General features: G+C 39.3%; 1 pseudogene; it reads left to right on the forward strand.

The window, feature by feature from the left end:
- The first annotated feature begins 9,571 nt into the window (after positions 1-9,571).
- Positions 9,572-10,043, forward strand: LOC110310749 (superoxide dismutase [Cu-Zn] pseudogene; annotated as a pseudogene).
- Positions 10,044-16,235: the final 6,192 nt, after the last annotated feature.

The following is a 16,235-nucleotide window of genomic DNA, read 5'->3' on the forward strand; positions in this document are numbered from 1 at the left end:
ATCCTTGGGAAGAGAGGCCCCTTGGTCTTGCAAACTTTATATGCCCCAGTACAGTGAAATGCCAGGGCCAAGAAGTAGGAGTGGGTGGGTAGGGGAGCAGGGCGGGGGAGTGTATAGGGAACTTTCGGGATACCATTTGAAATGTAAATAAAGAAAATATCTAATAAAAAAGAAGAAAAATATGATTATAAATAAATCTAATAAAAATAACATCTTAAAAAAGAGACATGAAGTTGGAGGAGTGTGCATTGGGAAAGGAATAGGAGAATTGGAGGGAGGTAGTGGGGGAATAGAAATAATAATTTCATTTGAAATAGGTATTTGATTAGATCCATATGTGAAACTCTCAAAACCATAGAAAATATTAATTTAAGTCCACCTTATGACAAGTTATAGAACATGACTTCCAGTTCTGTATATTTAGCGTGCTAGGCTTGGCATTGATGACCCCATTTCATAGAAAGACTTGGGGATCCTGAGATTCAGGTAACTGTTGAGGATCACATAGATAACAGTAGGACTGAAAGCCACACACTTGAGAGCAGATAATCAGCTATTTGCTTTATTTTCTCTTGATATTTCAAAGCACCAATCTTCGCCCTCTTGCTTCGTCTGGCAACTTCACTCTAGCTAATAATAGATTTAGTTTGTACTACTGACCTTCATATCTCCAGAAGTTTCCTCTAAAAAATCCATTAAAACTTCTAATTAGACCTAAATAATAAGACATCAACCTAAAGTCCAATCGAATAGGGTCAGTGTGTAAGGTATATCTGCATTCACTGGTGGGATTTTGTTTGTTGATGTACATGCTGGTTTGATTGAATGGCTTAAATTCAACTCTTAAAATAATTAAAATAATTCTTTTTTAAATTTTTTTGAGATTATCATATAATTAGATTTCTCCCTTTTCTTTTTTCCCTCCCATGTTGCTTACATAGAAAAGGGATTTGTTCTCAAAGGAACAAAAGTCTAATTAGTCCCATCAAAGTTAAACATATAGTGATCTGTAAATATAAGAAAGTGATATTGATGATTTAAAACATACAGTTTTAAAACAAAAATTTTCCACTCAAGTGCAGAGGCTTCCTGCAATTGCTGGCAAAAACAAAAGGCAAACTTTGGAGCTTTCAGCTATCAAGTAACTTTAGCAAACAGACAGGAGAGGTAGCCATGGCTACGCCCTGGCTTTCGGTTTCTAGAACTGCATTAGTGATGGGAAAAGTTGTTCTTATGAATTCCAATGTCTTGGCTTTAAATACCAAGGACACAAGCCTATAGGAATAAGACCATAAAGATGATGTCATGAGCCAAAATGTAGATGAATAAGGACAATAAACCAAGCATGAAAAAATTGTAGAGTGGATTTCTCTGAGGCTTAGGTGCTAAGAAGTTCTCTGTAAATCCTTAGGCCTAAGAAAATACTTGATGAGAGAAGAGAATAAGGCAATAGAAGTCCAGAGAGACTCCAGAACAGATGATTCCCTGCTTAGATTTTCAGATTTGATCAAGGGACAGCACACCCTATTAAGACATTAAAATCTATTAAGAATGTCCAGTGCCAGATGTATTCATCTAGGTGAATGTTCTATAAGCCTGCATCATAGAGCACCCTTTCCTCTCCTATGTGTGCTGAGAAATTACCAAGATCCTGAAGTAGATGGGGAAAGTTAGTAAACCACAAGAATCCCACATGCTGACAACTGGCAGCCAACATAGATGTACTGACCTTCAGACAGGAACAGCTGAGAGGCAGCAGGTACACTCAGAAGCTCTAGCGAAGACTTCATCCTCAGTAGAGGCCAGTAGACATCAATGACCATCAGAAGTCAGAGGGGTAAGTCACACCCCAGTCCTCCTACCAAGAATTTAGAGAGGCCTCCAAAAGGTAAATGCCACTAAAGGAAATAAGGAGGAGTATGAGAGTAGGGTAAATCCTAAAACACTGACATTTAAAGCTAGATGTGGCTAAGAGTGTGCTTCAGTCATAGAACACTTACCTAGCAAGTGTAAGACCCTGAACTGGAGGCTTAGCTCTAAAGGTTCATTACATGCAATTCTATGCCTTAAAATATCTGGACAGGGTTTCTACAATCAAGCAGATCTGAAAGTAGGATTCTAAATAAATAAGCACAATATGTTTTTGCACAATCTGGATTGTGACTATATAAAATTAATAACCATCATAAATATATAATTCATGCAGATATATGCATTCATATATTTTATATGCATTTACATACATATGTATAAGTCAAGCAGTATTTGATTAAAGGGCTAAATTAATACAATTGTAGTTACGAGAATGCTTTAATGGATTAAATTTTCTGCTTAAAAGTAAACATGGTCCAGACATGTATTTATTTTAGTTGTGTAGCAATTAACAGAATTCCTCCATTACTTGTCTAATAAACAAAGACTAGAACGCAGTATTTTTGAGAGAACCGGAGCTTGAATGCCACTGTGTGCTTCATATACACCACCACCACTGGCAAGTTGTGAGGCCTCCATTTGCCAGTAAAGTTGGTTCCATAGAAACAGCTCCTTAATGGATTCTCTCTTGCTGCTTTGCATTTCTCTCATTTGCTCCTGCCTAGTTTTCAAATACCCATTTAGCTGGTTCATCTTGCTCTCCCCCTGGCATCCCCTCTCTCTGTTTTAAAGACATTCTCTCAGGAACAGTAGCTGTGTCCTATATGCAGACCATATCAATAGATGCACATAGTTTCAGCTCTCCGTACAATAAAACTGAGCTCATAGTCAACACAGACTTTATAGGTGTTTTTACTGGTAAGATATTTTCAATAAAATAGAGGAATTCATTTAGACAGTATGTTTTGTGTGTGCATCTACTTGCAGGTCAGTACATCTACCTAGGCACACAGTTGTCAGCTACATGAACTTTTGTTCATGTCTTCTCTGAAGCTGAAATTTACTTAGTACTTGTTGTTGTCTGTTTGTTTGCATATAGCTCAAGACACCACTATTACGCAGTACCACTGGAGTAGGTTCTATGGGTGCTATTTTCCAGAATATTCATCTGACATGTGCTTCCTCTAATTGCCTTAAAAGGTTTGTTGTCTCAGTTAAACCAGCAAAAGCCTAGAGACTGCCCTTTCATCTCAGGAATTACTGTCTAAAAGATTAATAAACTCTACATGCATTCTTCTATAAGGGAAACACGGGACATTTTTATTGTTCTGTACATGATTTGTGCAAACATCACTACTAATATATTGATAGAATACGAACAAAAGTTTTCGAAAAAGCAATGATACAATCCAATAAACCAACTTCTAATCATTTTAAAAATTAAAAGGCTATTTTAAATAGAATTTTGTCATGGTTCATGTTAGTTGTCAGCTTGAGAGAATCACCTGGGAACCAAGCCTGTTGGCATGCCAGTGGGGGCTACGTTAATTATGCTCACTGGGGTGACAAGATCTTCCTATGCTTGGTGACACTCATTCTCAGGGCTGAGATCCTGGTCTGTATAGGATGGGGAAAGCCATCTGAGCACCAGTATGTATACACCCGTCTGTGTCTTGATTGTGGATGTAATGTGACCAGGTGCTTCAAGGTCCTTTTGCCTTGACTTCCCTGATATGTTGAAGTGTACCGTAAAACCACAAGCCAAAATAAGTGTTTTCTCCCTAAGCTGCTTTTTTTCCAAGAATTGTATCACAGCAAGAAGAAAGGATAGTGAGGTAGAAATCAAGGAGTACTGTGCTGCTTCTAATACAAGACATACATGATAATGACTCCACTGTAATTTTAAACACGATTAGAGACTTTATGATAAGCAGATTAAAATAATTACTCTGAAGACACTAATCATATTTCTAAGTTGTCACAGGAATATAAAAAAATCTGTATCATACAAGAAAAGTAATATTTATTTGAAGGGTCTTACTTTCATTCAATGATGATCAAGACAATAAAATGTTGGAACATGTTTTTAAACGACAAGACATACCCACTGTTTAATGCTGGCATCTTCTATGTTTATGTCACTCAGAATATTGGTGCTGCCACAAGTCATCGACAGAAAGACATCAGGAAAGAACAGTGGAAGGGTGAATATTATTGAGTGTGAAAATATGTCTTCACTATGCTTTGAACAGTTAGTTATCGAAGGTAGATAGATTTACACAGAAGTGCCTACAATCAGAGTAGAGGCGAATTACACCTTGCCCTCTACCCACTGATGAAAACCCCTCCTGAGAACCACCTGATCCCCTTGACCTGTCCATTTGTCCTACATAGTAATCTCATTATCAGATAGCCAACTATAGGGTATTTGAAAATACACCGTGCTGCTGCCTTAATTAAAAGTTAGCCAGAACTTGGTTGGGTTTGTAATATTACTGTACAAATAGAACCAGACGTTAATGAGATATGCTATTTCTGCAAGGGAATTCCTCCTATGCACGCCTAGCATATTATTTTATTTCTGTTTAAAAGTAGAACTTCCCGACAATGACACTAAGGCAGAGGAAGTTCATCAGTGAGCAGGGGAATACGGAACTGTGTCGCAGAAAAGCAGAGTCGGCCATGCCACACCCTTCTTCTGTAGGGCTCTGTTCCTGTTCTATGAAGCTTTTATTAAATACTATTTGAGAACAACAGTGTGATTGCTTTTTTTATATTTTACATAAATTTCATAGGCTAATCAATTTTCTAAATACTTTGCAGATACTCATAATTACATAATGAGATGGTAATAATAACATCTCACTAGAAAGATAACAAGAATAAGATACAGAGTGGCTAAGGACTTTGCCCAAGGAAACACAGCCTACCCAGTGTTCACACACAGGCCATCTGAATCTACTTTGTGCTTCTAAACACTGTATTCATTTATTCATGATAATGTGGACACTTCAGCTCTGTCTGACAGAGTAAGCCATCCTCTTCAATGAAACTCTGCACTCCTAAACTACATTTCCTCGAGAATTTCTCTAAGGTTCATAGTTAGCTAATGAAATGATATTAAATATTAATTGCCCTTGTGTTTCCAGACACTAAGCAGACTATTTTCTGAAATTTTAGTAACTAACCCCGAAAAGTATATAGAAAGATGAATGCCTCCTTTGAACCCGAGCATTCTTGACACTATATGGATGACAATCCAATACCCACAAGAAAATGTCTTTCTCCCCTCAAGAATCACTTTGTAAGTGGTATCTGTATATGCTTCCAAAATGTGCCTCAGAGTCGAGTAACTCCGGTAGAGCTGAGATTATGTGTTTATGCAGCAGCAAGTATTTGTTGGGAAGACTTCAGAAGGCTTGGTGGTGAGCTTCTGTCTGAGGCAGTGTGACTGGCTCTCATCACACAGACTTACGTGATTGACAGCGGTATCCATAGAAAGAATGCTCTTAGGAAGTCATGGAACTCCCGATGTGTTAACAGGACCTGATGCTTTCTCTTCCTTGAGTAGGTAAAATGGTTTTCTGTTTCTGTTGTGAGGAACTGTGCTTGTGTGTGGTTTTGTTCTCTTTGTCACACGCCAGACATGATAACTTGAAACCATGGACATTCTTAGGTTTGTGGGGAAGGAGAATTGAAATGAGAGATCGGAAATGGATCTTAGTGCTAACACATGCTGACTGCGTGCTAAGCTGTGCACTATCTCTGAGCTTGCAGGATTCTCACTTACAGACAGACGGGATATACACTTTGCTGCAGAGAATGTTGCATGAAAGAAAGCAATTTACTTATTAATTTCTGATACGAATTTGGTACTGAGTGAATGATAGTGTGTAAGTATCTGAAACTTTTTCCCTAATTGACTAACATAGGAAATACTGAATTTATATACAAGTAGGGTCAAAGTGGAAATACACTATCTCCATTTTCTATAAATAAATAAATACATAAATAAATACATAAATACTTCTGGGTAATTGCAAAAGATTTAGGCAACTACTTAATATAATCCTATGTAAATAAAGAAAAAAGGATTTCCTTATATTATTTAAGAATATTATACCCCAAAAGTCCACTATGTAGAAATACCATGATAATCAACTTCGTCTAACTGGAAGATTTAAAGAGGCAATGAAATAAAATACTTCCTGAATTCAAATTATATTTATTATATTTGGCAATCACATTTGTAATACAAAACCCTGCTCTTTCAAAGCATAAGGCTAGAATTTTGCTTTCATGAACTTTCCATAAGTCTGAGGGAAAGGAATAAAATGTCATATTTTTTGAGCAAGCCAGACATGTTACTTATGCGAGCAGGCCAAGAAATTCCGTGAGAATGAACTTAGCAAATGAACAGACTCTTAGAGACATGAAAGGCCTTTGATGTGTCTCTTGGAGAGTCTGCTTGTAGCTTCCACATGAAAAGGCACAGTGTCAAAGTGTTTCTCCAGACAAGGGTGTTTTGGACAATTTGAAAAATGAAGGAGTAAGCCTGTGTCCCCCCTGATGATCAGCCAGCTCCACTTTCTGGAGAAATCCTACATATAGGAAACCGTTTCTCACCCTTGACTGGCCACACTATTCTCTTAGCCGTCCGTACATGTTTGCCCCATAGTGATGACACAGGGATTTGCTCTGTTTGCCTCTCAGTATTATATACAGTGAAATAGCAGAGAGAATGCATACCCCAGAAGAAACTTACTCAGTGAAAGCCTGGCATCTGGGAGAAAATATTAAGATAGCACACTTAGCATACTCCCTTTCTCCTAAGAAGTTTCAAGGTCTTGAGATCCTTCAGAGGAGAACCTAATCACAACACCCTATAAGCAACACCACAGCAATGTAAATGCAGGGACATACAGCTCCTATGTCCCCCTGACTACAGTCCTTGCCACACACACAGCCTTAGCTTGTAAGAGGATGAGATCAGAGTCACATATATATCACATTATTAAGACAAATTATTGCTTTCAGGAAATACTCAGATAAATGGGATCCAGAAAATAAGGTGATAACTTTTAAATCCTTTTATTGTTGCTGTTGTTAGTATTTGTGAGGGTGAGGGCGTGTGATGTGTATGTAGACAGAATGTGTGCCAGGTTGGGCCTGTGGAGATCAGAGGTCTACTTCGCAGCATTGGATCATTTCTCTCCTCTCACATTTGCATGGGTTCTAGGATGAGATGCCAGTCACCAGGGCTTACACAGCAAGTGATTTTGCCCACAGAGTCATCCTGTTGACCCCTTAGTTCTGAATTCACATGTGAAGATAGTTTGGTTTATTCTTGTAACCAGGTAATGGGTAAGTCATAAAAGGTCTTTGTATTTTAACTGACATGGAGGTGACATATGCTAGTATGAGACACATACAAGCAAGCGCCTTACTTCCGGCTTTGAGAGAAATGGGCATGTTCCAGGGAAAGAAGATCGTTTTCCATCTCTACTGCACTTACAGTTGCTTCTGTGGGCTCCATAGCTGTGGGTTCAGCCAAGTGCAGACTGAAATCACTTTCTCAAACCATTCACTTTCCCTGGGCGTGTACACATCTTTTTGTCTTGATATATTTCCTGAGTATATCAACCATCTACACTGAAATCAGGGATGACCATGTCTCTGTGGGAACTGGAAATCTCTTTCAGTAGATATTGTGACATGCAGACAGAGAATCTCATCATATAAAAAGAAAAGGAAAAGAAGAAAGAGGGAATTGGAAGGTGAAAGAAAAGCTGGAAAAAGAGAGAAGAAAGGACCATGGGTTTTCTGTCCTAGGGGTAGAAGTTGTACCCCTTAAGACATATGAAAACCTAAAGTCTTTCACTTTCTAGTCAACTTCATCTAGTAGCTATTTTGTACCCCATTGCTTTTGTCTTCATTTGACTTACTTGATTGTTCTTTAAAACTATGAAAATTCACTCATTTTTCAACATATGATCAGGTGAATGCAGGTAAGAAACATATATATAATCTTGCATGTTTTATTACCACAAATATACATTGTTAAATATATATATAAAGAAAATTGCAATGGAGTCTGCAAATCTTTTTATTTTCTAGCAGGGTGAATATCTAGAAGCAAGAATGGTAATGTGGAGACAGTTATCATAACACAAAAAGGAGCATCAATTGCAAATGCCATGTTGAGCATATGAAACACAGTAAATTAAAGGAAACAACTCTCTGTATCGCTTTATGCCTCTATCTGTTAATTTTGAAGAAGGCACCACAGCGAGGCTGATGTCAGTACAAAGTCATATTATGCAGATGGACTACATTTATTTATTTCTACTTTATGAAAACATATATAAAGGCATAAGTCTGCCCCAGTTCCACACAGGGAATAGCAGGACAGCCTCGCCATGCCTTCTCAGTCTCTGCTTCACGTTTTCTCTCCTTTGCACTCCCCAGCATTTCAGACCTTGCAGCAATGGATGGCAAGGCAGCATCCTTTCTCTTCTCTTCCGTGGTACCCTCAACTCCTCTCCTCCATCATTCCTTAAGATCATATTCACTATTATGCACTTTCTTCTGTATCTGTACCATCTTCACAGCTCCGTCCCCTCAGCTTTTATGTATAAACAAAATGATAAATCACTTCTCTACCCTGAGAGAACAAGAAACCTCTCCCATCTGTTTCTCCTCTGGCTCCTGACCTCTGCAACCCTTCCCTGCACTGATACCCTCAGAGTGGAGCCAGCCTCCCTTAAGGCAGCTACTCAACATCCCCACTCTCTCCCCTTCCCTTCAACTCAGCTCTCAGCTTTGCCCCGAGTTTTCTACCACTATCACCACACTAATAGTGCACAGAGCCAGCTTCAAAGGGGCAAATTCAAAGCTCCTTTTATCTTTAAATAACTTGACCTCTCACAGATAGAGGCATTGCCTACCAAGTTCACTCTTTTTTAAAAACTCTCTCTTCTCTATTCTCCTTCTAAATTTCCGATCAATTCGTGTAAACCTCCTGCCATGCCCCCTTCTGTGCCCACCTCTGCTAATGTCCCTTAAGGATCAGTCCTCTGTCCTATTTTTCTCTCCAAAATTTCCCTTCCTGTCTCTGCTCACCCCACTTCTGTCCTGTTCACTGATTTGAAAACTCCCACCATTTCCTAAGAGAGGAATTCTTCCATGAATCTCTTTGTTTTCCACCTCTAAAACTGGTTTCACTAATAGTGTGTGTGTGTGTGTGTGTGTGTGTGTGTGTGTGTGTGTGCGCGCGCGCGCGCGTATGTGATTACTAAAAAGTATACATAAAGATGCTAGCTGATTAAGTGACATTGTATGTGGCACCATGTGTAAGTAGGTCAGTGATAACCACTGAATTATGTTTGTGCAGTCACTTTTTCTATGAAGTTCCCTCCAGGCAAGCCTACCAACAATGAGCCAAAATTCCAGTAACCTACAATTTCTCTAGTAAATTCTGCTATAGTCTATATTCACTGTGGTATTCAGTGTTACTTTCTCTTCAACTACTTATCAAGCCTTAATCAATGACATTCTAGAAGTAAACCATTCTTTTAAGAATAAATAATGCTTCCCCCACCCCCACCCCCACCCCCGCTGTCCTTTCCTGTGGCGGCTCTGTCGTCTTCTCCTCTTGCTCTCCCAGGTCCTGAAGCCGCTGTGCGTCTCCCGGGAAGGCATGGCGATGAAAGCCGTGTGCGTGCTGAAGGGTGACGGTCTGGTGCAGGTAACCATCCACTTCGAGCAGAAGGCAAGTGGTGAACCAGTTGTGGTGTCAGTACAAATTACAGGATTAAACTGAAGACAAGCATGGGTTACACGTCCATCGGTATGGGGATAATACACAAGGCTGTACCAGTGCTGGACCTCATTTTAATTCTCACTCTAAGAAACATGGCGGTCCGGCGGATGGAGAGAGGCATGTTGGAGACCTGGGCAATGTGACTGCTGGAAAGGACGGTGTGACCAATGTGTCCATTGAATATCGTGTGATCTCACTCTCAAGAGAGCATCCCATCATAGGCCATACAATGGTGGTCCACGAGAAACAAGATGACTTGGGCAAAGGTGGAAATGAAGAAAGTATGAAGACTGGAAATGCTAGAAGCCGCTTGGCTTGTGGTGTGATTGGGATTGCCTATGTGGTCTGAGTCTCAAACTCATCTGCTATCCTGCTAAACTGTAGGAAAAAACCCAAACCATTAAACTGTAATCTTAAAAAAATAAAACTAACTAAATAATGCAATTTTAAACACAGAATAAGAAGGAAAAATGGGAGGGCTTTAATGTCAAGATGCTCAAAGTTTATTGGGAAGACTAATGAATAAGCATACGAAAGAATATGGTGGTATTTAGGTGTGAAATCCCAAATATATCTAATCCCTCTACCTCCAGTTGAGATTCTGAGAATCATCTTCTAATGTTTACTGTCACAGGTATAAAAATAGGGATCAGAGAGTGGAATGGAAACTCACCCCAAGTCCTGAGACACAGTCTGTCTCTACCTCATTTGTTTCTCCTGTTTCACTTGTACTGCTTTCTGTCAGCAAGTCTTCTTCACCACTGGTGACCACGTGTGTCACCTTGCTAATAAATAAACTAAATCCATCTTGTCTCTTACTGAGACTCTCTATCACTCATATAAAATTAAAACTGTAGAAGGCAGAGAAGATTCATGTCATGCTTGCTGTTCATCTAACATGATGCAAGTCCAGTTCTGTGGACAAAAAGAACCACATGTCTGGAAACTGCAATGGTTTGTAACTCCTTGATATCTGTAAGTACGCAGATATTCTATTTATTTATTTATTTATTTATTTATTTATTTATTTATCTATTTATTTATTGCTTTTTCTTCTTTTTCCTCATATTAGTTATCTTTCTGTGGGGCCAAGCAAAGCCTGACTTTTGTGCTAGCCAGATAATTACCAGGAGAGCTTAAAAGTTCAGGCACCAAAAAAACAGGACTGAAGACATCCATCCATGAGAATTCATGACGTTGCTTGCACCAAGGTGATAAAGATGATAAAGATCTGGGAAATGATAAGCAAAGTGGGTTCTACGGTACCCAGCAAGAAGACTCCCTGTTTCTTATAGCCAATTTTTTTAAGTCAGCTTATATATGTTGTGTGGATGGATTCTGCGATCTTACAGACATAAGCGCAAAGCATTCGGTGATTCACAAGCACTCTTCTTTGTGTAGGGAATGTTGCTAATATTTTGTATATTTACTCACCTTGGGAGGTAAGAGGTTGTTTGTCTTGATCTTTGTGTTTGTGTGTGGGTCTGAGCATGGTCATTTATTAGTGTCATGCTGACCTGTGTGATTTGATAGTGATTCTTGAATGAGAGAGCCCCCATGTTGATTTCAAGAGACATCCTTTATGCCGTTATTAAAGAAATAAGCAGTAATAAATAAATAAACATCAGACTTCACTGTGCAAAAAAAAAAAAAGTTAATGTTAAACAACAGTTTGCAGAAGGGGCTAGAGAGATGGCTCAGAGGTTAAGAGCGCTGACTGCTCTTAGAGTTCCTGAGTTCAAATCCCTGCAATCACATGGTGGCTCGAAACCATCCATAATGAGATCTGATGCCCTCTTCTAGTGTGTCTGAAGACAGCTACAGTGTACTCATAATAATAAGTAAATCTTTGGACCAGAGCAAGTAGGTCCGGAGCGAGCAAGACCAAAGACAGCATAGGTGCTGAGTTCAATTCCCAGCAACCAAATGATGGCTCTCAACCATCTGTACAGCTACAGTGTACTCATATACACAAAATAAATAAATAAAATCTTTTAAAAGAAAAACAGTTTGCAGGAAAAGGAAAATCCCTCCTGCAGCTGAAATAGTTAAGAAACAATCGCATGCCTGCCTGGTTTGGGGAAGGTGTGGCTGACATGGGTCACTCTCATGATCTGTGATGTCAACTTTGCCAAAAGTACCAGTATGTCTCCTCAGTATACACCAAAGAAAATGGCAGCTTAAAGCAAGCCATTCACTTAGTTAAAACGAGAAGGCTTTCTATTTCATTATAAAGAAAGACAAAAAGGTGATACAAGTTCAAGGTGAAGGTAAGACATTCAATTTAACTCTATGCTTGTTGTGGCTTGTCTTGCATATGGCTTCTTACCTTTGCCCAAGCGTTTGTGTACCTCTGACGGGTGCTTAGTTCCTGGATGCAAAACTGCAATCAGTTCTCAGTTCTTCACACATGCTTTGGGTATTCACTTGCTGCTCTTGATGATACTGTGTAAAACAACTATGCTAAATTAGTCTCAGCTCTTCCAGAGAACTTCAGCAGGGAATCGTAATGCATCTGCCCAATATGAATCTGGGATGGAGCTGGGCCATCCCGCGGTGCCGATTTTAAAATTATAACCAACAGGAACAAACTGTTAGGGAAATGTCCTCTCAATTTCCCCTGCAAAGCATTTAGCAGATTTCCACTGTACAGCTCTGTGTTCATTAACATTCATGCCACTGTCTGTAACCTCGCGCCTCTCCATGTTTGCTTTGGATTTGGGCTGCTAAAAATTTTGCTTTTATTCTTCTTTCTGCAGCCTTGGCAGCTTTTGGTTCTAGCAAAATATTTCATAAAGATATTTACTCAAAAAGTATTTAGAAATATAACATATAGGAGATTTGCTTTATATATATATATATATATATATATATCCTATATGTTACACACACATATACATACACATATATATACCCTTTCAATCTCCCAGTTTTCTTCAAAAGGGGAGGGAAGATTGGCAGCACTTGTGTTTCCTGTTCTGCATTATTTGTGTCCTAATGACAAGTTCACTCTTTGCAGGGCTGACTATAATCTCAGTGATTAGTTGGCAGGACACGTGCTCTAGGTGGCAATCTCTTTTCTATTAAAGACGAGAGGCTTCTACAGAAATGTCCATACTCTTTTATTTGGTTCTCCTTGAGATTAAATTGCACAAATTTCTGAGAGTGCATGTATATCGAATTTGGGGATGCACGTGGAAGCGCCACTGCCTTTGTTTGAAGTAGCTTGGCTGATCCATATAGTTAGGCCTTTGATTGTCCAAGTTTTCATCATTATTGTTCTAAATAAATGTTCAGATATCTATCATATGAGATCATGACCTGTTAGACTTTGTTACTATAATAATATTGCAAATATATATATGTATATATGTGTATATATGTATATATACACATATATACATATATATATTACTGCAATAATCATTTCATAAAGAGAAAGGTTTGATTATTGTTCACTCGGAGTTTGACAAGTTCAATACATGATGGGTTGCCCTGATGCTCTGGACCCGGATGCAGAGAAAAACCACTCATTTGATAACCAGGGTGTAAACAAAATGAGGACAGGGATAGGACTTTATAGTGCCTTTAAGTGCCCTACACAACACCTCTTGATGTTCCCAAAACTCTCAGCCCCACCCTGGGGATTTCATCATGACTCTTAGGCCTGTAAACTTTCATGGAGCTTGACCATACATATAGGACATGCACCAATATTTTAGTTGAACAGACAAAGATAAGAAGGGAGAAAGAAGGAAAATAGTCAGCGAGATTGTAGAGGGGCTTACAAGGTAAAGAAAGATGGACAAAATTCCAACTTCCCTTTTAACCCAATTCCTTAGTACTTTCAGAAGTCAACAGAAATACTTCATAAAGGACTGTGAAGAAGTAACGCCCCTGACTTCTTCAGACACTCTAACATAGAGATGAAGACACCTCTGCTGGGGTACTGTGGCTCCTCATGCTTCCTGTCAATAATTAGGGATTAGCACCCCCATCAAAGCAGCAATTCCTGAAACATAGGTGGACAAGAAAAGAGCCTGTTCTCCTTTCACTGTTTCAGCAGAGATACCACTAGCATAGTGAACCAGGTAATTCTTTGGGCACGAAGATAGGAGATGTCTTTACTTATTGGGTGTTTGGCAGCATCTATGGTCTCTTCTAGTTGCTCAAGCCAACCTTCATATGACTGAATGTCACCCATGATTCAGAAAAGGGTTGCCTCTGTTAAACCACTGGCCTATACCTCCAATCATCTCAGGGCAGCAGTGACATCTTATCAGGGGGTTAAGAACCACTCTTTAAATTTCTCTTAGGTCTTGACACAGACTTTCCTTGGACTGGTTTAGGGACCAAGTTCCCAACAGACTCCAAGATGCAGGCTCATCTGCTCACTCTTCAAAATCATCCACGTGCTCACCTCTGTGTTTTTCTTCTTCTCCCACTCATCTGTGTCACACAGAGTACCCTTGAAGGAACTCATCCACACATCACTGAATTTCAATTTGAAGTTATCAGTCAGCAAAGTACAGTAGTCAGCAGGACCAGCTTCCCTAAGCAAAGAGTTATAGTGCAGACCCCACTGTGGATGGCTCTGACTGACAGGTCTCATTGTATAATCAGTTTATGAGATTATGCAGTCACAAATAAATTCTCTTGGGACAAAATACATTGTATGTGTAGAGAGTGTGAGCTCAGTATTTCGACATCCTGGGTTGGGATCTCAGCTCTGAAATTTACCAGGTATCTACAATTTAGCAAATAACTGTTTTCTGATTCTGTTACAGTTGTCTGCAAATAGTAACAACCCCTGTGCTCTCATGGAATGCTCATGAGGTCCTATAGGGTTTTATTAGAAGAATGTTTAATACATGCCAGCTGTTATTTTTTTCCTCTTTGAGGATTCAATGCACAGATATAAATTTTGAAGTCTAATCCTTGCTGCCTCCCTTTCAAGCCCTTCTCTATCACTACCACAACTATCTCTTCTCAACTACCAGTGCTCTTTTGTCTTACTTTGTTTTTATAACTTGCTGAGTTCATTAGTGCTGTCCCTTGGGCTTCCATGGCCAGCAACTGAAAGGTGAAGTACTCTACATTTCATAAGAGGGTAACTCACATCTCATAGTAAAATAGCTCCCACCTCATGGGAAGATACAATACACTTGCATTAAAGTCTTGGCATAATAACCCGTAACTTTTTGGAAGAGCATTCTTCATTCACAGAGAGCATCTCTATTCAAATATGAGCTTTTTTAGATTATAGTTTTAGGTGAGCTTATAAAATAGTATGTTTATGTTTTAGTTAGGGTTTCATTGCTGTGAAGAGACACCATGACCAAGGCAGCTCTTATACATAAAACATTTAATTGAGGCTGGCTTACAGTTTCATAAGTTCAGTCCATTATCATCATGGTGGAAAGCATAGCATTACCCAGGCAGACTTGGTACTAGGGAAGAAGCTGAGAGTTCTACATATTGATCCAATGGCAGCCAGGAAGAGATCCTCTCTGTAGGCATTAAGGAGGAGGATCTCTTCTGCACTGGGTGGATCTTGAACACTAGGAAACCTCGAAGCCCACCTACACAGTGACACACTTCCTCCAACAAGGCCACACCTCCAAATAGTGCTATTTCCCATGGTCCAAGCATATTCAAACCACCACAGCTTCTACCTAGTCCCTGCTTAGACTCTTGCACCCATCATATCCTCCTTAAGTTTCATGTTCAATGCATTCTACCTTCCCCCTTTCCTCAAGGCCCTTTACCCCCATCCTTTCCCTCCAATGATACTGTTCTATGTTTCTGGCATTTGCTATCATATTACCCAAACATAAGAATACTATTCTAAAAATTTGTGAATAAGAGTCTTATACAAAAAGACCATCAAGTGTTTGTCTTTCTAGGCCTTGGTTACCCAACTCAGCACAATAGTTTCTAGATATATCCATCATCCTGCAGATCTCACAATTTTATTCTTCTTTTTAACTTTGGAATATAGTTTTATTGTGTGTAAATATCATATTTTGTAGGGGATAGGGTCCTTGAAATATATGCTCAGAAGTTGTACAGCGATAGTATTTGGGACATTGATATTATTGTGAGTATGAGTCAATAAAATAAAGAGAAAGCACAATGGGATTAATGATTAGTGTGGGAGCTAATAAATAAAGGAGGGGAAAATATTGAGAAGGTAGAATAGTGGAAACAAGGAAAAGGTGGAAGAATGAGATGTAGGGGTTTTATTAAAGGTGGACTGTAAGGAGAGGATGAGCAATCAAATAACCAAACACTCCCTTTTCTAGGAGGGGAGGGCTGGAGTCATGGAGACTCTGTAAGTCACAGAAGCCTCTGTTCTTGGGAAAGTAAAAGGAAGATGGCTGGATACAGAAGCTGAAATACTGAAACACTTTGGTGGATGCTGTCCTAACCTTGTATAGTATATTTAAGAAGGACTGTATAAGACACAAGCACTGAGTGGAGCCAGGGTGTGAGGTTGGATTCTTAGCTGACTCCTTTGTCCTCTTTCAGTGACCTGGGA

This window comes from Mus caroli, unplaced genomic scaffold (assembly GCF_978045245.1).
Source record: "Mus caroli unplaced genomic scaffold, Mus_caroli_1 scaffold_16, whole genome shotgun sequence".
In the NCBI taxonomy this organism is placed as follows: domain Eukaryota; kingdom Metazoa; phylum Chordata; class Mammalia; order Rodentia; family Muridae; genus Mus; species Mus caroli.